The 22,416-nt window shown below is 41.1% G+C and overlaps 1 protein-coding gene across 10 annotated transcripts in view; it reads right to left on the reverse strand.

Moving 5' to 3' along the window:
* Positions 1 to 22,416, reverse strand: part of MAP2 (microtubule associated protein 2) — a 196,097-nt gene that overhangs the window by 171,538 nt on the left and 2,143 nt on the right. For all 10 annotated transcript variants that reach the window (XM_075829689.1, XM_075829687.1, XM_075829685.1 and 7 more), the window contains exon 2: positions 1,384 to 1,429. The gene's annotated coding sequence lies outside the window, so the exon portion shown is untranslated. The remainder of the gene's footprint in view (positions 1 to 1,383; positions 1,430 to 22,416) is intronic.

Genomic DNA, 22,416 nt, shown 5'->3' on the forward strand with positions numbered 1-22,416 from the left:
CACAGCATGCACTGTCTGTTGCGGAGAAGAAGCGGAATTTCACTGCAGATTTCAGCCTTTGCAATGCAAAAACTGAAATCTGTGGCAAGTCCGCTGTGATATCTGCAACGTCTGAATTACCTGTCAAATATGCAAATGTTGGTGCAGTTTCGTTGTGTAATTGCCCCAAATGTGCAACCAACATTTGCAGCGGAAAAACTCTGCCACGTCTGAACGTGCCCTAAGGGCTCATTCAGACGTGGCGGAATTGCTGTAGAATTCCGCTGCGGACAGTTTGTCCATTGGTTTCAACACCTTTTTAGTTGACTTCGTGCAGACGTTGCGGAAAACTCCGCTGCGGAACATAGGCTGCGGTGCTGAATTTGCAGTCCACAGCATGCACATGCTGTTGCGGACTTGTTGCGTACTTGTTGCGGAATTTCCCCATTGACTTCAATGGAGTTTCAAAATTAGGCAATGAAATCCGCAGATGTAATGTGTGTTGCGGATTTGCTGTGTGTTGCGTTGTGGATTTCTTTCAAGAACAGGATATTTCATCATTCTGATGAGGAAGAGAAAACCTCCATTTTCGCCTTCCAGGCTTATTACATGAACACAGAGCTATTACCATGGCCAGATATAGGCGAATGGATATGGAAGTGTCCACTCTTATTAACCTTGTAAGTAACTTTACATGTTTATGTCATGTTTTCACTAGTTTACTTGTATGTATGATGTCTGAATAGCAGCATCTGCAGTATGTAAACATTATAACAAAGATAAACATATAACATATATAACATTATTCATACGTACAAATCAAACTTCAATATGCACTGTCTATTTGTTTTTCAGAACCGTCCCAAATTGTGGGACAGCTCCAGTGCAGGGTATAGTGAGCGCAACACGCGGGATCAAGGTTGGACCTATGTGTGTCGAGGTCTATACCCAGACGGATGGAATGTTTGAAAGAGAGCAGGGTGTGATCCGAACCTGAATCCGCAACGACAAATCCACAGCATTTTACCTAACATTTTAGCCAAATCCGCAACAGAATCCGCAACGCAGACTATGTGCGGCATTGATGCGGACAGTGTCTGCAGCAATTCCGCCACGTCTGAACATGCCCTAAATGCATTGGCGTTGTTCTACTAGCCTGTGGAAGCATGCAATGCTTCTTCGTCTTAATTTATCTTTTTGTGGATGAAGCGGAAGTGGCCCTTCAGAAACTAACACGGACTGTGTAATAATTGTTTGTAAAACTTGGGTGCAGCTGGAATTGACACAGTGCTAATCGTCTCATCTGCATGATTTTCAGCTATTGAATGCATTAGATTGACCTGATTTTATTTGTATCCCTCTCTATATGTACTATGACAATAGAAATATTCTCAGAGAGCTTACCAGTGTTCAGTCAGGGATCCAGCGCTGAGACCAACAGGAGAGTTATCTGAAACCAGAGAATAAACAATGAATTCATTATTTATACATCAGATACATTCAGCAATTTCACCTTTTGTATTTGAGGAAGCTAGTTATACCTCTGAGACATTAAGGCCAAATTCACACGAGCGTTGCGCATCTCGGACGTGAAAAACGATATCACTCATCCCCCATAGACTAGAGTTTAGCAGGTTCGTGTGAATAAGACCTAAGACAGAGTTTTGATGCAATTTTGGGTGGCAGTTTTTGGTAAATTTTTTTGAGCCTTTGGGTTGGTTCACACAGCTTATTTTCGGCCATTTTTCGAAAAAATCGGAAGCAGAACGCCTCCAAACATCTGCCCATTGATTTCAATGGGAAAAATTGTGTTTTGTTCCAACGGGCCGTTTTTTTACGTGTCCATTTTGAAAAACGGCCGCGTTAAAAAACGCCTGCGAAAAAGTAGTGCATGTCACATCTTGAGCCATTTTTGGAGCCGTTTTTCATTGACTCTATAGAAAAACAGCTCCACAAACGTAAAAAACGCAGCGAATAATGCGAGTGGCTTAAAAAAACGTCTGAAAATCAGGAGCTATTTTCCCTTGAAAAGAGCTCCGTATTTTCAGACGCTCTGTATTTTCAGAAGTTTTTTATTAAGCGTCTGAACATACCCTTAGGGCAGGGGTCTCAAGCACGCGGCCCGCATGCGGCCCCTGGGGCTGTCATCTGCGGCCCGCGGGACACAGAGCCGCTAGTATCGGCTCTGCTCCGAGACTCTGGAATTCCCTGACATCGCTGTCCACATAGGAACAGCGATGTCTGGGGCTTCCCCAGAGCCGGAGTCCCGAGCAGAGCGCTGGTGTCGGCTCTGCTCCGGGACTCTGTGGAATTCCCTGACATCGCTGCCCATTTATGGACAGTGTGTCAGGGTCTTGCCCAGAGCGGAGCAGAGCGCTGGTGTCGGCTCTGCTCCTGGACTCTGTGGAATTCCCTGACATCGCTGTCCACATATGAACTGCGATGTCTGGGGCTTCCCCAGAGCCGGAGTCCCGAGCAGAGCGCTGGTGTCGGCTCTGCTCCGGGACTCTGTGGAATTCCCTGACATCGCTGCCCATATATGGACAGTGTGTCAGGGTCTTGCCCAGAGCGGAGCAGAGCGCTGGTGTCGGCTCTGCTCCTGGACTCTGTGGAATTCCCTGACATCGCTGTCCACATATGAACAGCGATGTCTGGGGCTTCCCCAGAGCCGGAGTCCCGAGCAGAGCGCTGGTGTCGGCTCTGCTCCGGGACTCTGTGGAATTCCCTGACATCGCTGCCCATATATGGACAGTGTGTCAGGGTCTTCCCCAGAGCGGAGTCCCGGGCAGAGCGCTATTATCGGCTCTGCTCCGGGACTCTGGGGAAGCCTCTGACATCGCTGTCCATACATCGACAATGATGTCAGGGGCTTCCCCAGAGCAGGAGTCCCAGTGATGTCAGGAGCACAGCTGGAGTCCCAGGAAGAGCCTACTAGCGCTCTGCCTGGGACTCCAGCTCTGGGCAAGCCCCTGACATCACTGGGGCAGCCTCTACAGAGGGCACTGGGGCAGCCTCTACAGAGGGCACTGGGGCAGCCTCTACAGAGGGCACTGGGGCAGCCTCTACAGAGGGCACTGGGGCAGCCTCTACAGAGGGCACTGGGGCAGCCTCTACAGAGGGCACTGGGGCAGCTTCTACAGAGGGCACTGGGGCAGCCTCTACAGAGGGCACTGTGGCAGCCTCTACAGAGGGCACTGTGGCAGCCTCTACAGAGGGCACTGTGGCAGTCTCTACAGAGGGCACTGTGGCGTTATCTACAAGTGGGTGTGTGACAGTATCTGAAGAGGACACTGGCATTATCTAGGGGTGTGTTGCATTATCTACAGAGGGCACTGTGGCCTTATCTACAGCGGGCACTGTGGCCTTATCTACAGCGGGCACTGTGGCCTTATCTACAGTGGGCACTGTGGCCTTATCTACAGCGGGCACTGTGGCCTTATCTACAGAGGGCACTGTGGCCTTATCTAGGGGTGTGTTGCATTATCCACAGAGGGCACTGCAGCAACATCCACAGAGGGCACTGCGGCAGCATCTACAGAGGGCACTGCGGCACTATCTAAAAAGGGGCTGCCCAATCTTGACATGTGTGCTAACTGAGCCGCCGGACTGCATTTAGCGACACTTAAACTGGAAAGCTGGATTGTTGAAATAAGCACGTGGAGAAATATCTCAAATTTTAAACCTAGCGCTATTATTATAGTAATGTAGTATTATTATTATAGTAATATAGTGTTATAGTAGTTCAAATAACTAATTGATTAACAATAATTTTGTATTGTATCAAATTTGAAAGTAATGCGGCCCGTCAACTTCCCATTTTTTCTATATGCGGCCCACTTACCCGGCCGAGTTTGAGACCCCTGCCTTAGGGTATGTTCACAGGCTTAACAAAAAACGGCTGAAAATACGGAGCTGTTTTCAAGGGAAAATAGCTCCTGATTTTCAGACGTTTTTTTAAGCAACTAGCATTTTTTGCACCGCTTTTTACGTCCATTTTGGAGCTGTTTTTCTATAGAGTCAATGAAAAATGGCTACAAAAACGGCTCAAGAAGTGACATGCACTTCTTTTTACGAGGAGTTTTTTTATGCGGCCGTTTATAAAAATGGCCGAATAAAAAAACGCCAATTAGGACCAGACCGCCATATTTCCTATTGAAATCAATGTGCAGATGCTTCCGATTTTTCAGCCGTTTTTCGGGCCGTTGAACATACCCTAAGCCAGAAGTCGATCCAGAAGGAAGGAAAGGTATAAAGAAAAGACTGATGCATCTCCTTTTTTTTGTCCCCAACTGTTTGGCTCAAAAACTGTCACAAAAATGTGTATTCAATCCTGGCCTAATGGCGTTTTGTTTTTTTAGGTCAAAGACGCATGCGGGCCGTTGTTACCTTAAGGCTAGGATCCGGTTTTTTTAACCAAACACAGACGTGGTCACAAAAGAAGGGAGATGCATCAGTGTTTTCCTTTATACCTTTACTTCCTTTTCGATCCACTTTTGGCTTTGTTTATAAAAAAAACAACTAACTAAAAACTACCACAAAAACTGCATCACAACTGTGTGTGTGATCCTGGCCTAAAGTCTATAGTGAATTATCCTTAGGATAGGCCATCAATTTCTTATGACTGGACAACACCTGAAGGCCTTATTCACACGAACGTGTTTAACGTGTCAAGGACCTATGTTAGTCAATGGGGCCATTCAGACAGTCCGTGATTTTCACGCAGCGTATATCCGCTGCATAAAACTCACGACAGGTCCTATACTTGGCCGTTTTTCGCTCATCACGCACCCATTGAAGTCAATGAAAACACTGCGTGTGAACATACCCTAAGGGTAAGGCCACACGGAGCGGCCTTGACATGGTCGCAACGCGACTAACAACCGGTGCGGCAGTCAAACAGCCTGTTAGTGGCCCCACGTTAACGCGGGTAAACCGCCCCTTTATCTGCAAAATCATGCGGCCATGAATTAATACTCCCTTTATGGCCGCACGAATTTGCAAATTACAACAATTTACCCCCTACTTATTCTCTATGGCAGAGCCGGAAAAATCCGAACTCTGCAATCAGCTATCTCCGTCGCTCCCATAGAGAATGAAAGGAGCGGCAGTGACTATCTGCATGTAACTGAAATACTCCTTAAGGAGGTATTAGACAGCTGCTCCTACATAGTGCCAGCGCGGTTGTTGGCCGCGTTACGACCGTGTCAGAGCCGCTCCGTGTGGCCTTACCCTAACACACACAAGTATATGGGTGTGTGACAATAATGTTTTAAGGTACAGTCATACGCGGCAGATATTATTGCAGAAATTTCTGTGACTGAAAATCAATTCCATTCATCTGAATAGAACTTACATGTCACTTCTTGGGACGTTTTTGGAGACGTTTTTCATTGACTCTATTGAAAAACAGCTCCAAAAACGTCCGTAAAATCAGAGTGAAAAACACGAGTTGCTCAAAAAACTTCTGAAAATCAGGAGCTATTTTCCCTTAAAAACAGCTCCGTATTTTCAGACGTTTTTTATTTTGTGTGTGTACATACCCTAACTGTAAAGAACCCTTTCCTATATTGATGTCTGAAACGTCTTTCTTTCACACGCAATGACTGTCCCCTGGTCTTTTGTAAAGTCCCTGGAAGAAACAAATGATGTGCTAGTTCTTTGTAATGACCACACATATACAGTGAAGGAAATAAGTATTTGATCCCTTGCTGATTTTGTAAGTTTGCCCACTGTCAAAGACATGAACAGTCTAGAATTTTTAGGCTAGGTTAATTTTACCAGTGAGAGATAGATTATATATAAAAAAAAAAAAAATCACATTGTCAAAATTATATATATTTATTTACATTGTGCACAGAGAAATAAGTATTTGATCCCCTACCAACCATTAAGAGTTCAGCCTCCACACTCCAAATCAACTTGGTGCCTGCATTAAAGACAGCTGTCTTAAATGGTCACCTGTATAAAAGACTCCTGTTCACAAACTCAATTAATCAGTCTGACTCTAACCTCTACAACATGTGCTAGACCAAAGAGCTTTCTAAGGATGTCAGGGACAAGATCATAGACCTGCACAAGGCTGGAATGGGCTACAAAACCATAAGTAAGATGCTGGGTGAGAAGGAGACAACTGTTGGTGCAATAGTAAGAAAATGGAAGACATACAAAATGACTGTCAATCGACATTGATCTGGGGCTCCATGCAAAATCTTACCTCGTGGGGTATCCTTGATCCTGAGGAAGGTGAGAGCTCAGCCGAAAACTACACGGGGGGAACTTGTTAATGATCTCAAGGCAGTTGGGACTACAGTCACCAAGAAAACCATTGGTAACACATTACGCCGTAATGGATTAAAATCCTGCAGTGCCCGCAAGGTCCCCCTGCTCAAGAAGGCACATGTACAGGCCCGTCTGAAGTTTGCAAATGAACATCTGGATGATTCTGAGAGTGATTGGGAGAAGGTGCTGTGGTCAGATGAGGCTAAAATTGAGCTCTTTGGCATTAACTCTACTCGCCGTGTTTGGAGGAAGAGAAATGCTGCCTATGACCCAAAGAACACCGTCCCCACTGTCAAGCATGGAGGTGGAAACATTATGTTTTGGGGGTGTTTCTCTGCTAAGGGCACAGGACTACTTCACCGCATCAATGAGAGAATGGATGGAGTCATGTACCGTCAAATCCTGAGTGACAACCTCCTTCCCTCCACCAGGACATTAAAAATGGCTTGTGGCTGGGTCTTCCAGCACGACAATGACCCGAAACATACAGCCAAGGCAACAAAGGAGTGGCTCAAAAAGAAGCACATTAAGGTCATGGAGTGGCCTAGCCAGTCTCCAGACCTTAATCCCATCGAAAACTTATGGAGGGAGCTGAAGATCCGAGTTGCCAAGCGACAGCCTCGAAATCTTAATGATTTACAGATGATCTGCAAAGAGGAGTGGGCCAAAATTCCATCTAACATGTGTGCAAACCTCATCATCAACTACTAAAAATGTCTGACTGCTGTGCTTGCCAACAAGGGTTTTGTCACCAAGTATTAAGTCTTGTTTGCCAAAGGGATCAAACACTTATTTCTCTGTGCACAATGCAAATAAATATATATAATTTTGACAATGTGATTTTCTTTTTTTTTTTATATATAATCTATCTCTCACTGGTAAAATTAACCTAGCCTAAAAATTCTAGACTGTTCGTGTCTTTGACAGTGGGCAAACTAACAAAATCAGCAAGGGATCAAATACTTATTTCCTCCACTGTACATATTAATAAGATAACCTCTAAGGCATCTTTTTTCCAAGCTGAACAAGCCCAATTTTCTAGCAACACGCATCAGTAATATGCCAGTGTGCATGAGCCCTTAGGATATGTTCACACGGCATATTTTTGGGGCATAAACGCCCTGAAAAACGGCAGAAAATACGGGGCTGGACGCCTCCAAACATCTACCCATTGATTTCAATGTTTTTAAAAATGGCTCATAAAAAACACCCCGCAAAAAAGAAATGCATGTCACTTCTTGAGCCGTTTTTGGAGCGTTTTCATTGACTCAATAGAAAAACAGCTCCAAAAACGGCCTTAAAAAAAAAACACCGCAAAAAACGCAAGTTGCTTAAAAAACGGCTGCAAATCAGGAGCTGTTTCCCTTGAAAACAGCTCCGTATTTTCAGCCATTTTTTGTTAAGCGTGTGAACATAGCCTAATATTGGTTTACATCAGAAAAAGGAAAAGATTTAGAATATCATCTGCAACATTTTTGCAATGGGTTGACACAGACTGCCATAAACAGAAACCACAATTCTGGTGATAATTGTCCAAGGCAAAGTCCAGCTAAAGGGAGCATTTCTAATAAAAACATTATATTAGAAGAAGTAGATGAAAGCATGAATGCTAATCTCTACCTGACCTCCTACATGGTTAATTTGCATAGGTAATATGAACGTTTTTCGGCACAATCGACCCCATAGAACAACTTAGGGCCCATTCACACGCACGTGAATCTCGTCCGTGTGCTGTGCATGGAAATCACGCACAGCACACGGACCCATTGATATCAATGGGGCCGTTCACACATGCATGAGTTTTCACGCAGCGAGAGTCCGTTGCGTGAAGCTTACAGCATGTCCTATATTGGTGCGTTTTCACCACCTACGCGCCCATTGAAGTCCATAGCTGCGTGAAAAGCATGCACCGCACACAGATGCACATCCCTGTGCGTTGTGTGATTTGTGGAATTTGCGCATTAATTCCTTTGAAAAAAAATAAAAATAACAAGGTGCTTTGCGAGTGATGCATAACGCAACGCACACGGACAGATTTACGCACGTTTTTTTACGTGCATAAATCTGTCACGCTCGTGTGAATGTAGCCTTAGACAAAAAAGTGGTGACATATTCTCGTTCCCTAACAGTGCAATGAATATACAGTATACAGTACTTACAGTGAATTACTAATGAAAAGCTATGACTTCTTGAATAATAATAATAACTAAAAGCTAAATTGAGTTATAAAGTTGTCTGGAGGTCCTGAGAAAGTTAGTGGTCCCAGTTAACCCCAAACTGCACTGGGAATTACAGAGAAATTTCTGGATTTATCTTCCCACTAGGTTTAAATTTAGACCTCATGTCCCCATGCCGCTTGCTGCAGCAGCTTGTAGAATCCCTGTCTTTCCTGTAGACAACTATTGATTTCCAAAAAGTGTGGAAGGTGTTTTCCCGTAAATAATTGCAAGAACTTATTACTAATTGACCTTTTCTCCACAATCCCAATGCAGCTTCACTTCTTTTTTCTAGCCATTTTTATTATTACTTCTTTCTAAAAATAATTTCTTACATGAACATAAACATAGCAAACATTGAATATGTTGGGGTTGCACACATATATTTTGTCATGTGAAAGCAACTATTGTTCAGATGAAGTCTATAGGAAGGCACAAATCAAGCCAAAAAGGGTGTTCCACATTTGTAGACACATTTTGTGGGCGTGGCTTCGATGAAAATGTGGTGTGGCTTATAGAAAAGGGTGTGGCTTAAAATGTGATAGATAACATAAGAAAACATAGAATTTCAAAGGTGTACATAGCCTTTAATGCCACTTTCTTAAGATAAGGTAAATAAGCCAGAGAACACTTTATTAAACCCTATTCTAACTTGCAGGGCCGGCCCTGCGTTGGATGCTGCCCTGTGCAGTACCCTCTGTTAGCCCCTGCCCATTTATGGTACTGTTGTAAAGTGTAAAAATAACTATACCATGTAGTGCCTGATTGTCACCATCATCATACAAGATGATGCCCAAATAACAGTGCCATGTGATGGCCAAATAACATTTCCATATGCCCAAATAACAGTGCCATATATTGGCCAAATAACACTTCCATAGAGTTATCTAAATAACAATGTTATACTGTCCCGCCACCTCCAGACACTGCTAAAATAATAAACTATACAGCTCCTAACACGCCATGCTACACAATGCCTAAGCTTTCACTATACAGAGCTCAAATAATAGCAACAAACATTGACCAAGTAGGATACAAAATAATATAAGGTAATCTAATAACAGTGATTTACAATATCTAAATAATACTGCTATAACTTAATATTAAAGGGGTTTACCAGAGTTATTAATATATTGTACTAATGGCTGCAAATGACATAAATTAAAAAAACAACCAGTGCTCACCTATCCTTTCCCCCAGAGATCCAGCACTAACGCTCCTGCGGCACTCCCAGTGATTGCTTATATGCAGGCACTATGTGACCGCTGCAGCCAATCAGGAGCTCAGCAGTCATGTGTTGTATTTCTGGCATGATGTATAGAAAACAACACATGACCGCCGAGCCCTCTAAATTGGCTGCAGCGGTCACATACTGCCTGTATATAAACAATCACTGGGAGTGCTGCAGGAGCGTCAGCGCTGGATCACTGCAGGAAAGGACAGATGAGTTCTGTTTTTTGTTTTTTTTAATTCTTGTCATTTTCGGCCATAAGTAAAAAAAAATTAGGAACCAGGATAACCAATTTAAGATTTGCGGTGGACACAAGTCTCGACAGCCCGGCTATTGGTGATTCCCTACTTCAGTAACGATGACCGATGCGCCTGTGTGACTGCATAGGTGACCCCCCATAAGGCTGACCAGCATACTTGTTACTTAACAGCAGCATAGTCTTTTCAAGACATTACAGAACACTGCATTCAAGGGATGTTTTAAGTTGAACGCCAAACTCTGCTCCAGTAGCTTATATACATATCATACCACTCAAACCCCTGAGGACAAGGGATGATTCAGAGGCGTGAATCATACTGTTCACAGAATCCACCCTGAGAGAGACGCTTTAACCTACACTGGCTGCACCAAGCACTGATAAACGCAGAACTGGACAGAGCTGTTTATTGGACAGCACTGAAGATGTGATTTCTTTATATCATTCTGCTAATTAAAGACAAGACAAGCCAGCTCTGGGAGATGTCATATCTAACTGCAATGCAGTCTTCATTATTGATCTCCTTCTCTCTGAATTAAGCTTAATAAGGAATAAATGCACAGAGTGGAAAGATATAATTATTCAATACAGTCCTTTAGACTCAACAAGTTTGGGTGACTGTCTAACAACAGGTCCTGATGCCAATAGATTACAAGGTCAAATCTCGATGCTCTGCCAAAATGACTGATATGCACAACTAGAACGTACTCATTCACATTATATAGAGGAAAATAGCTGCTAGGGCATGGACTTTGCTAATTGAGTTTTGTTGTAGGGAAACATGGTCTCCCTGCCGGAACATTAATCAACCCTTTACTCGAATACCCTAGTACAAAAAGTTGACCACATAAGCACTGATGATGTGACCCATGTGGCCCATGGGTCCATGGTTGGCCTGATGTTTACTGAAAAATGGCAAGAACAAAAGAGGGTTACATCTCCTTCGGCCAGTTGCCAGCATACATTTATGTGATATCCTATAAGTATGCCAGAAATATAAGTGGTGGAAAAACGCCTTTAAATACTTATTTAGAAAATGATCTGGATCAGCACCACCCATTTTGACACTATATATGAAAATACTTGGTTGTGTCTTTCTCCACTCATGCATTTTGAGTAAAAGATGATAAAATATACAAATGTTCACCAGAACTGTAATGCTTGCCAAATTCCTAAAGGGCCAAAGATAAATTATTGTTGCAAACACAAAAGATTTATTACCAGGCAAAACTTTAACCGTTTTCTGGTATAGAAAAGTTGCAAATGGGCCCAAAAGTAGCAATTTGCATTGAAAACTGGGACTTTTGGTGGTTTTTTTTGCACCAGCCTCGCCACTTTGTGGAAAAGCAGCATGGCTTTCCAAAAGGGGGCAAAGTTACATTGACCCAACAAATGTATTATATTGTACACCAGAAAACTGGTGCAAATTATAGTGGAAATCTATTCTGGCTTTTAGGTGGCGTAGATTTCACTCTGTGGGATGTAGTGAGGTAGAGTCCCGTGCTGGGCCCCATACCTTGTCCCCCAACCACGCCATTGGACAATTAAAAATGAAAATGATTAAACAAAAAATAATGCTCATCTCGCTGCTCCTCTTCTCCCCTCCAGGTCCCCTCAGCATGATGCAGCTCATACAATGTACTGAGGCCAGGCACTGAAGAAGTTGAGTGCTGCATTAATGTAAAGCTCTGACCTTGTTTGAGCCACGCGGCATGCTAATGGGAAAAGTGGTAAGCTGAGTATGTTTCTTTTTTATTTTATGGCTGATGGGGGAGAATAGATGATGCATGGCCATGGGTCTTGAGCTACAATTGTGGCACCCGGCTGAAAGAAGCGACACATTTATTAAGAGGCAAATGTGTCGCATCACAGTCCCTATTGTCAATGCCTGTGGAAAGAAAATGCACCTTGGATTTTAAACTACTGTAAATGCTTGCCTTTTTGCATAAAATTGTATGTTCTAACATCCCCTAGAGACACGTTGGAAGACAGAATCGGTGGGGGTTCTGGTGCTAAAACCTCCACTGATTACTAGAAAGAAGCAGTGATACTATAATTAGCCTGGCATCGCCCATGATAAGCAGAGGGAAGCCGGCAGGGGCGAAGGGGCATGTTGCTCTGAAGAGTACCATAGCTTCTTTGTTCTGATTCTTGGATAACTAAACAATCCCTCAAAGTCAATCTTGGGAGTGAGTGGCTTGAGGGATTAAACAAGTACAACCTTTGTGCATCTCTATCACCATACTAGGTACAAAACCACCTATATATTTACAAAATGTATTGTCTTAGGATCCCTTGTCTTGTGGATGTAAATGATTCCTAAAAGTAACTTGATGTAATGCATCTGATGAACCCTCCAAGCTGTGTATGTATGCCTTTGTACAGCAGGTACCTACACCCTTCCTAATAAATTTCATAATAGAAAGAGTATTGCAGCTAAACTAAGTGATGATGATTATTAAAATGATTAAGCATTAATATTGACTTCAATTATTAACATCAAAGGTGCTAATGATTTTGGGTTTAAGAGGCATGAGGGCGTCAGAAAATTATGCCAACTGTTCAGCTTTTAACTGTTAATGTGTAATTAGTACTTTAAAATGTAAGTTACTCCCAAACCAACCAAACACGTTTTATATCAGGTCATAAATGTTGACTCTATTTACCAACAAGGGTCCAGCAGGTAACACAACTGTAAGGAAATAGCTTTTTTTATAATTTAGTAATTTTCATAGTCCGGATCAATGAGACCATTGGATAAATAAAATATTACCTGTATAGGTAGTAGAGATACAACTTAGGAAAGATGTAGTCATCTCTACCTAGTTGACCCAACCAAACAAATACCCATAAACAACCACAGTCACTCTAACCTGCAAAGGAAAAATTGATAACTGGAAGCTTACTGCTCATAAGATCATGTATGATATGAGATATGACAAGAAATTGACCATTTCTTAGTTGACTTGTAGTTTCAAGTAAAAAATAAGTCTGCTCCACTCCAGGGCTTTAATACCGTTCCACGGGAGTCTGACAAAGAACCGTGGTCCAAAACATTTCTCTTGGGGACTCAATCTTGCACATATTCAATTCTGATAAAATAAGAAATTATTTGATCGGTCACTATGGACAACACCAGTTTTTACATTGAGTATTGGTTAACCCTTAAAGAAGAGCACCATCCAAAAACTGAAAAGCCGATCCTACCAAAATAGCTTTACAGAAAGTAGTGAACCCAAAATATTGCTCCAATTTGACACATGACGCTACTTCCCTCGTATGTACTTAAGTTAACAGCACATGCAAATGAGCATGGGCAATTTCATTATTATAATAAATTGCCGGTGTAGCTCTGACTCAGAACACAGCTTTGAACGGTCTTGTCAGAGACATCAAACACCCCCCCCCCCAATCCAAATCTCATAGAAATGCACATGAACATTTATATAACCATCTAAGGAGATGTGTAGACCTATAGAATTTCTGATCAATGCCAACTTTAGCAGAAAATCATATTAGATGTTATATTGGAAACCCTGTAACCCAGTTATAATATTCATATCTGTTAAGTTCGAAAGGAATCTGCTAAACTCTTCCAATGATCCTGATACTCAAACCTAAAATCTAATTTATTCAGACTGGCTACTCATGTAAGCATGCTGACTGGATAATAGACAGTGTTTTCATTCATTGGCCAAGCAGCCATGGCATTGTTGCAGACTTTTATGGTTCGAAGATGACTGCAAACAAAAGAAAAATACTGGTGGAGCTACTGGCGGTCATCAGCATTTCAAAAATGAAAAATTCAGATGGTCATTACTAGCGGCCAAATATTTAATGAAGTCAGAAAGTACATTTATATTGGCTTTGTAGGGTGAAACAGGTTGTAGACCTCATCTGGGATCTGTTATTCATTTTGTTCACAGTCGTTCCTATTTTTGAATGTTCTTTTCTTTTTCATGCCAACATTTCCATATATAACATGGTCGGATAGTCATAATTGTGGACCTTTCAGATCTTCTTTCTATTATTATAATTAATATAGTTATTAAGAATTCTGAGGGTGTGAATGTGATTGGTTATGCAAGAATTACTTGTTTATAGAAGCATAAATTTACATTATTTTGTGTCTATTCTTTTGAATATTTATTTTGTTTTGCTGGTTATATGTAAATACTCAAAGAACGATACTGATCTTTCGATTAGATCCCTGTACTCAATAACAATGATAATATATAATTATACAGCCACATATGATAAAGATGAAGAGTTCGCACAGTGCTGTATAGAAATCATCTAGGCTTTTGATCAGGCTGCAGACTGAAGAACCGTCAGGTCAACCACTAAGTCAGCAATTAAGCTATCCAGCTGGAATCAGACACTGCGGCTATGGGGTAGTCTTGGAGCAGTGTTGCCAGCAAGCAGCTCTGTCTAGACACTGACTCTGCCTCCTCCTGCTTACGGCGGGGCTTGGTGCAGCCTACAGAACACATCACAATGATGTACTTGGATGACTATTAATTTTATAAAACATAGACCTTTATGGGAAATTTAGGTATGAGCTGATCCATAAACTTACGCTTAATTTGGAAAACATTTGTTTACTTCATTAGGAAAGCATGGTTTACATCTCTGAAAACTATATGCCATAAAAAAAAATGGCAGGGTAGTCTTACTGATGACATTGGGCCTGGATGTAGCAATTCTTATGGTGGCCATACACATTAGATGAATGTCGGCAAAACCCGCCGATTTTGGCGGGACCAGCAGACCATCTAATGTGTATGGCGGTGTCCCAATTCTTCTCGAACGGAATATGTCAGGAAGAGAAGGATCAGGCATGTTGGATTCCATCATGCTCGATCCTTTTGTTTTCAAGGACTCTGGCAGCAGCTTTCTCTCTATTGCGAATGTATGCACGTTTGGGCAAACCGAGCGTGCATGTATATGGGGGAGTCGGGAGGAATAGCTGTCGGCCGGACGGTCGTTCAGCGGACAGCTATCTGAAATATATGGCCAGCTTTAGACTCCAGATTTATTGAATGATCTGCATTTGGCCCAGACAACCAAATACAAGAAAGAAAATACTGCACAGTACTTAGCGTTAAATCCAAGACTGAAGTCAAAACTGCTATCTACACGAGGTCTAAAAGGAAATGTATCACCCATTTTCTTTTTTTTTACTAATTAAACCCAGATAGAGAAACATTTTTTTTTTTTCTAATCTGTTGTTATTTTCTGATTGTAGATTTTTTTTACATTCTATTTTCTGTACATTATTATGAGGGTGCTGTCTTGCCTGAGCTGTTATTAACAGTTTTTAGAGATTTGATTTACAGCAGCCACATGGACCATTGGAAACAATAGTTTGGAGATAACCCATTGACTTCTACGGGAGAGTGTTTTAGGCATTCTCTGTGACCTGTGCAGAGGTCACCATGCAGGGAGGGATAGGAGGGGAGCTGTGTCCATCACCTATTTAATGGTGCTTCCTGAGTTATCTTGATAGAGATGTTACCTGTCTTTGTAATCCTGCCTGTGATGATAATGAGATGACGTCTGAGAAGTGATCTCTACAGAACAGGAAGAGTCAGTCTATTATGTCTCAGTGGCCAGAATGAAAACTGCAAGATTTTAGTATTCTTTGTTAATATAGATGACATAGAAAATTAAAAAAGTTCACCAAAAATTCTTGAAAAGTATGTTTAACATAAAAACCTGATTTAAACAATAGGTCTTTTTCTGATGACACATTTCCTTTAATGTTAAACGGTACAGTAATTCCACCTAAAATACACATTTGCATTACTACATTGTTAATTCGCCCTTGGTTTATATATGCAACCATTTTAAATCTCTATGAGATCTACTATGGTTACAATCCTCAGAATATTTGAGCCACTGTAGAAACAGCCACAATACCATACTAAAACTTTTCTATTATGCTTTCAATACTATAGCAGAAAGCAATAATACCCTATTTCACTTAGCAAAGACATCACATAGCTTAGCAAAGTTATGTTACTCTGAGTTTTTGAAGACCCATGAGGTTTGATGCTCTAGGTAACTGGCTACATTTATCAAAAAGTAAATGCTTGTACCAGCTATTGGCTTACATGGTCCACCTAATCTGTTAGCTGGACAAGTGCTTTTTGCGGGTTCATCTAACCTTAAAGAGGCTCTGTCACCACATTATAAGTGGCATATCTCCTACATAAGGAGATGGGCGCTATAATGTAGGTGACAGTAATGCTTATTATTTAATAAAACGATCTATTTTCACCACTTTATTAGCGATTTTAGATTTATGCTAATGAGTTGCTTAATGCCCAAGTGGGCATACTTTTACTTTAGACCAAGTGGGCGTTGTACAGAGGAGTGTATGATGCTGACCAATCAGTGTCCTGCACTCCTCTCCATTCATTTACTCAGCGCATAGGGATCCTGCTAGATCCTTATGTGCTGTCTTATACTTACACATTAACAATACTGAAGTGTTTAGACAGTGAATAGACATTCCACGGGATGTCTATTCACAATCTCTGCACTTCGTTACTCTGTCTGTGGTAGTTACAGTAGAGGAAGCGTGATCTCGCGAGATCTCGCTGTAAATGACAGGTTAGAACAAGATCACGCTTCCTCTGCTGTAACTACCACAGACAGAGTAACGAAGTGCAGAGATTGTGAATAGACATCCCGTGGAATGTCTATTCACTGTCTAAACACTTCAGTATTGTTAATGTGTAAGTATAAGACAGCACATAAGGATCTAGCAGGATCCCTATGCGCTGAGTAAATGAATGGAGAGGAGTGCAGGATGCTGATTGGTCTGCATCATACACTCCTCTTTACAACGCCCACTTGGTCTAAAGTAAAAATACGCCCAGTTGGGCATTAAGCAACTCATTAGCATAAATCTAAAATCGCTAATAAAGTGGTAAAAATAGATCGTTTTATTAAATAAAAAGCACTGCTGTCGCCTACATTATAGCACCGATCTCCTTATGTAGGAGATAGGGCACTTATAATGTGGTGACAGAGCCTCTTTAAGAGAACTGACATTCTGTGGCCTGAACCAATACAGTCTGTTTTTTTCAATAGAACCCAGTGACATAACTTATTCCAGTGATGTCACTATTAAGACACACAATAAGGCCGAAATATCAACTGTCTCCTCTATTTTTTTAAGTACAGTTTAAAATATAAAAGTAGTTCCTAGGAACAGGACCATGAGACAATGGCATTTTAGATGCAGGCATCTTTAAGATGCCTAAATGGAGTTAGAATAGTGGGCATAGAGCTAAGTTTGGGGGTGCTGTAATCCTCTTGCTATGGCTTTTTCAAAGGACATACAATGCATATGTAAAGTCTTCAGACCCTTTCAATTTTTTCAAATTTTGTTATGTTGAGGTCTTGTGCTAAAATAAAAAAATTCACGCTTTTCCCCATCATTCTGCACTCAATACCCCATAATGACAAAGTGAAAACAGAATTTTAGTAATCTTTGCTAATTTATTGAAAAGGAAAAACTGAAATATTGCATTGACATAAGTATTCAGACCCTTTACTCAGTACTTAGTTGAAGCACCTTTGTCAGCGATAACAGCCTCCAGTCTTCTTGGGCATGATGCCACAAGATCTGCACACCTGGATTTGGGGATTTTCTGCCATTCTTCGCTGCAGATCCTCTCAAGCTCTGTCGGGTTTGATGGGGATCGTCGGTGGACAGCCATTTTCAGGTCTCTCCAGAGATATTCGATTGGGTTCAAGTCAGGGCTATGACTGAGCCACTCAAGGACATTCACAGAGTTGTCCCTGTTGTCTTGTTGGAAGGTGAACCTTCGGCCTAGTCCGAGGTCCAGAGCATTCTGGATCAGGATTTCATTAAGAATATCTCTGTACTTTGCTCAATTCATCTTTCCCTCAACCCTCACCACTCTCCATGTCCCAGCCACTGAAAAACACCCCCACAGCATGATGCTGCCACCACCATGCTTCATTGTAGGGATGCTATTAGGCAGGTGATGAGCAGTGCCTGGTTTCCTCCAGAAATGACGCTTAGAATTGAGGCCAAAAAGTTCAATCTTGGTTTCATCAGACCACAAAATCTTATTTCTCACAGTCTGAGAGTCCTTTAGGTGCTTTTTTGTCAAACTCCAGGTGGGCTTTCATGTGTCTTTTACTGAGGAGATGCTTCTTCTGGCCACTCTGCCATAAAGCCCAGATTGGTGGAGTGCTGCAGTGCTTCTACCTTCTGGAAGTTTCACTCTCATCTGCACACACAATCTTTGGAGCTCAGCCAGAGTGATCATTGGGTTCTTGGTCACCTCTCTTACCAATGCCCTTCTTCCCTGATTACTTAGTTTGGTGGGGTGGCCAGCTCTAGGAAGAGTCCTGGTTTTTCCAAACTTCTTCCATTTAAGAATTATTGAAGCCACTGTGCTCTTAGGAACTTTCAGTGCAGCAGAATTTTTTTGTACACTTCTCCAGATATGTACCTCCATACAATTCTGTCTCTGGGCTCTATATGCAGCTCTTTCCTCCTCATGACTTGGTTTTCGCTCTGATATGAATTGTCAGCTGTGAGACCTTATATAGACAGGGGTGTGTCTTTCCAAATCATGTCCAATCAAATGAATTTACCAAAGGTGGACTCCAATCAAGGTGTAGACACATTTCAAAGATGATCTAGAGAAATAGGAGGCCCCCAGAGTTAAATATGAAGTGTCACAGCAAAGGGTCTGAATACTTATGTCCATGCGAAATTTGCGTTTTTCATTTTTCATAAATTTGAAAAAATTTATAAAATTCTGTTTTTACTTTGTCATAATGGGGTATTGAGTGCAGATTGATGGGCAAAACGTGAATTATTTTTTTTTATTCTAGCACTAGGCCGCAACATAACAAAATGTGAAAAAAGCAAAAGGATCTGTAGACTTTCCAAATGCACTGTCTTAGTAGATTTGTTTTGGCAAGCTAAGGCCAGCCACAAACATTTTATTTCCAACATGGGATGAACATTTGTATATAATTGTGTGTACATTCTATTGAGCACTAAAATTCACAATCAGTATGTCTATTGTACCTCAGATTGCCAAAACTATGTCACAATAACACAATTAATAAAATTTTTAACATAGATGAAATGAATTTTTAAATAATTTACGATGATTGTCGCTTATCATTGAAAATAATCAAAAAATTAGAACACTTTAAAAAGTACCTGTCACCTCTGCTGACATATTTATTTTAGTAAATACTTATATTCCCCATGAAATAACAATTCTGGAACATATTTACTTAATACTCACGTTGTGCCGTTCTTTTGTTATTCCTCTTATAAATATGTGAATAAATTGACAACTGAGCGTTAACATTCCCCTTGTCAAACGGGTGTGTTCCTACAAAGTCTCACTCTATCAGCACTGATTGGACATTGTCAGTCTGTGTTTGGACACACCCCCAACTGGTAACACCAAGTTGTCAAATTTATTCCTAAATTTCTAGGAGTAACAGAGGAACTGCACAACATAGAGTTTTAAACAAAGATATTCCAGATTTGGTATTTCATTGGGAAGACAATCATTTACTAAAACAGACATGTCAGGAGAGGTGACAGTTCCTCTGTAAATTAGGTATTTTTGTCAGATTGCTTATTAACACTTAGACAATGGATGCAATAGCATTCACAAAATGAACCTCCAGAATCCCAACTGGGGAAGGGGGCTTAAAGAGGCTCTGTCACCACATTATAAGTGGCCTATATTGTACATGATGTGATCGGCGCTGTAATGTAAATTACAGCAGTGTTTTTTATTTAGAAAAACTATCATTTTTGACGGAGTTATGACCTATATTAGCTTTATGCTAATGAGATTCTTAATGAACAACTGGGCGTGTTTTACTTTTTGGCCAAGTGGGCGTTGTACAGAGGAGTGTATGACGCTGACCAATCAGTGACCTATCAGCGTCATACACTTCTCTCCATTCATTTACACAGCACATAGCGATATAGCTATATCGCTATGTGCAGCCCCATAAACACACTATAACGTTACTGCAGTGTCCTGACAATGAATAGGCATCACCTCGAGCCAGGACGTGATGTGTATTCAGAATGCTGACACTTCGCTAACACAATCCCGACACTACAGCACAGCAAGTGTAATCTAGCGAGATTACTCTGTAAACTGTAATTTCAAACTAGATTACGCTTGCTGTACTGTAGTGTCGGGATTGTATTAGCGTAGTGTCAGGATTCTGAATAGACATCACGTCCTGGCTGGAGGTAATGTATATTCATTGTCAGGACACTGCAGTAACGTTATAGTGTGTTTATGTGGCTGCACATAGCGATATAGCTATATCGCTATGTGCTGTGTAAATGAATGGGGAGAAGTGTATGACGTTGATTTGTCAGCGTCATACACTCCTCTGTACAACGCCCACTTGGCCAAAAAGTAAAACACACCCAGTTGTTCATTAAGAAACTCATTAGCATAAAGCTAATATAGGTCATAACTCCGTCAAAAATGATCATTTTTCGAAATAAAAAACACTGCTGTAATCTACATTACAGCGCCGATCACATCATGTACAAGATAGGCCACTTATAATATGGTGACAGAGCCTCTTTAAGGAAGCTGCCAATTGTACTCGCACTTCTGCTTTTAATTCAGTGCCAATTTATCCTAGAGCTGAATACCTAACTAATATGAGATAGACTGGTCGCTACGGATGAGTAGCATGCAAACTCCAAATAAATGGCTGTAGTTGTTAGGCAGAGTATCTATAGCAACCAGTCTGTCTCAAATGACATAGCTGTTTAGCATATAGCCGGACTGTCACTGCACTGATCAGAGATACCGAAACCCTTTAAATATGGAATCTGATTGGACGATATGGGCAATATCACCACTTCCTTGCAGGCATAAATCTTGATATATGAGGCCCAAAATATTTTGACATAGTGCCTGTGTTTTGGTAAGGCATTGCACATTACTAACACGGCAAGAGTGCTCTGTGTGCCTGATTCCTATGGAATATGGATTTATAGTCTGATGATTATTATTGTTGGTTTTATATCACTGGTACCCTGTGCATCATTCTTCACATGTTTTGTTCATCTCCGTTTCCATCCCTTTCCCTACAACACTAGCGGAATAAACCTTTTTCTGCTGCTAGAACATGACAAAGCAGAACTCTATGCCAGATGCACAAACCCTTTCTCACATCATCCTAACCCTCGGGGACTTCGTAATCCATTGCTTATATTTATCACACATTCTGTTTAATAAATCTGTAGAAAATGACAGATGACACTTTGATCACACACATGATCCACCATAACTCTTGTATCGCTGTAAAAGAAGGCAGTGTTACAGGTCTATATTAACCCCCTTCCAGGTCTGACATAACACTTTCCTAATATTGCATGCCTCTAGCAAAAAAGAATTTCAACACTAAACATTCTGATAATATAATTAATATAAAATAATGGCATGGCTGCAGACTGTGTAAAACTAAAACAGTAAAAGCTACTAAATGCAATCTCCAGAAAAGGAAGAGTTACATTTCATATATTGTTAGAAAAATCCACATGCACTGCTAGGGTATGTTCACACGGAGTGTTTTCAGCTGTTTTTCGGGCCGTAAACGTCCCAAAAAACGGCTGAAAGATCGGAAGCAGAACGCCTCCAAACATCTGCCCATTGATTTCAATGGGAAAAACAGCGTTCTGTTCCGACGGGGTATTTTTTATGCGGCCGTTTTTCATAACGGACGCGTAAAAAAACGGCCGTGAAAAAGAAGTGCATGTCACTTCTTCAGCTGTTTTTGGAGCCGTTTTTCATAGACTCGATAGAAATACAGCTCCAAAAATGGCCGTTAAAAACGCAACGAAAAACACAACTTTGATTAAAAAACTTCTGAAAATCAGGAGCTGTTTTCCCTTGAAAACAGATCCTTATTTTGAGACGTTTTTTATTTTGTGTGTGCACATACCCTAATAATTACATCAAACAATAAGGTATTTTTAATCCTATTAATGGGCCTAAGTTCATTATAACCAACGGGATTTATCTCAGTCTATGAGTGCGAAGAAACAATACGGACAACGAAGAATAAATGACTTAATTAGTGAATTGAATAATTGGAAAATCAAATATCACTTTATTACAGGTAATCTTTCCAGTGCCACTGCTGATGTAGTCACAATAATAAGGCTGGACTCCATTCAAGATTTTGACAATACGATTATGATGATAATTTCTAACTTCTGTTGACAGTGGCAATTATCACAATTTTACTTTATTATTCATATATTGAATAATTTAAATTATGATTGTGGCGATTATCGTCAATTGAAACCAATTGCTCAGAGTCATTTACACACAGTGATGTTTGTACCTAAACGGACGTAACCTAAATAGTAGTAAGCAAACCCGGGTGATGAA

Source organism: Rhinoderma darwinii, chromosome 6, assembly GCF_050947455.1.
Source record: "Rhinoderma darwinii isolate aRhiDar2 chromosome 6, aRhiDar2.hap1, whole genome shotgun sequence".
In the NCBI taxonomy this organism is placed as follows: Eukaryota; Metazoa; Chordata; class Amphibia; order Anura; family Rhinodermatidae; genus Rhinoderma; species Rhinoderma darwinii.